The sequence below is a fragment of the Gossypium raimondii genome, chromosome 2, assembly GCF_025698545.1.
Source record: "Gossypium raimondii isolate GPD5lz chromosome 2, ASM2569854v1, whole genome shotgun sequence".
NCBI classification, from domain to species: Eukaryota; Viridiplantae; Streptophyta; class Magnoliopsida; order Malvales; family Malvaceae; genus Gossypium; species Gossypium raimondii.
The window spans coordinates 34,199,277-34,201,088 of record NC_068566.1 but is presented as its reverse complement, the minus strand read 5'-3'; the positions used below and the strand labels follow the sequence as shown (position 1 = coordinate 34,201,088).

Sequence of the window (1,812 nt, the reverse complement as noted above, 5' to 3'; positions counted from 1 at the left end):
ACAAATCATCTAACTTCCTCTTGTTCACCAAAAGCTTCTTTAAAGTTTTAACAAAATTGGGCACCTGCGAAAGAGTTTCAATAAACAGTAAGTTAATATGTAATTTTTTTCAGAAGTTTAAGAAATTTACCAAATTGTTCGTTCGTGTGGTCCCCCTTCATCGCATTAGGATATGGCACTCGAGGTTTATATTCTTTACCAATCCGTTTTTATTCATTTTGACTTACCTCAACCTTACCGTTACTTACCATAATTTCTTACTTCGGTTCTGGTTCAGATTCAACTAACCCTTCTTCATCTCACACAGTAATTGCACGAAGCTGCTCCTTAGGGTAGTTTCGCACAATAACTACCTTGTGGTCTTTCCAAAATCAATTTAGCAAGTTGAGCGATTTGATTCTCGAGTCCTTGAATTGACGCTTGCTGATTTTTAAATGTTATTTCAGTGTTTTGAAAGCAAGTTTCTGACACGAGATATATTTCATCAACATCTCCTCGAGATTCGGCTTTTTCTCTTGCTAGTAAGGTTGTTCTTGGAAGCCTAGGGGGGGTTGTGACCACTCCAAGAGAAATTGAGATGATTCCTCCAACCTGTATTATAGGTGTTACTATAAGGGTTATTTTGAGGCCTAAAATTATTACCCATATAATTGATTAGTTCATTCTCTATGCTAGGACCGTAAGGTAAACATTCTGAATTATCCATTCCTCCTCCATTTGTATCGCATTGCATCACCGGATGTATCTACGTAGAAACATAAAAATTATCAATTTTCTTATTTAATTGTTCTACCCGATTCGATAACATGGTGACTACATCCAAATTAAAAACACCAACTGCTTTCATCTGCTTCGTCCTCATGACGTGCCACTGATAATTATTCAGTGACATCTCCTCTATAAACTCATAAGTCGCTTCAGGTGTTTTATTGTTCAGAATTCCACCGGTAGCCATATCGATCAATTACCTAGTTGAGGGATTCAAACAGTTGTAGAAGGTTTGAACCTATAGCCATAGAGGTAACTCATGGTGAGGGCATCGTCTCAATAAGTCCTTATACCCTTCCCATGCATCATATAGGGTCTCTAAGTCGATCTGAAAGAAGTAAGAGATATCATTCCTTAACCTGGTTGTCTTAGCCGGTGGAAAGTACTTCAGTAAAAAATTTTCGGTCATTTGATCCCATGTAGTGATAGAACCTCGTGGTAAAGAATTCATCCACTGTTTAGCTTTATTCCTCAACGAGAAAGGGAATAACCGCAGGTGAATGGCGTCGTCAAAAATGTCATTTATCTTGAAAGTATCACAGACTTCCAGAAAATTAGCCAAATGAGTATTTGGATCTTCCTCTTGCAAACCATCAAATTGAAAAAATTGTTGTACCGTCTGAATAGTGTTCGACTTTAGTTCAAAATTATTCGCAGCAATGGTGGGTCGCACAATACTCAATTCAGCCCCAGTTAGAGTGGGTTTGGCATAATCGTACATAGTACGAGAAATAAGATCTAGATTTGCAGCAACTACATAAGGTAGTTGATTATTCTGGTTATCACCCATCTCCTCAATAATGCTTGTTTTTTCATCTCTGTATCCCCAATCTTCATTCTTGTTAATAAACCCCTTATGTAAAACCTCATGTCATTTTTGGAAGCACTAACACCAATGGTGAAACCATGGCTTACAATGGTGAAACCATGGCTTAAAATCTTGGCAGTGTAAAACCCAGAAAGATCCTTCACATGGTTGTCAAATTTAGCTAGTATTACATCGAGGTAGATTTGCATCAAGAGTTTCTCACTATAAGAAAGATT

General features: G+C 37.5%; 1 non-coding gene across 1 annotated transcript; it reads left to right on the top strand.

Annotated features, from left to right (window-relative positions):
• Positions 1–1,022: 1,022 nt before the first annotated feature.
• Positions 1,023–1,129, top strand: LOC128039518 (small nucleolar RNA R71). The gene has a single exon (XR_008194019.1). It is a non-coding gene; the product is annotated as a small nucleolar RNA R71 (small nucleolar RNA).
• Positions 1,130–1,812: the final 683 nt, after the last annotated feature.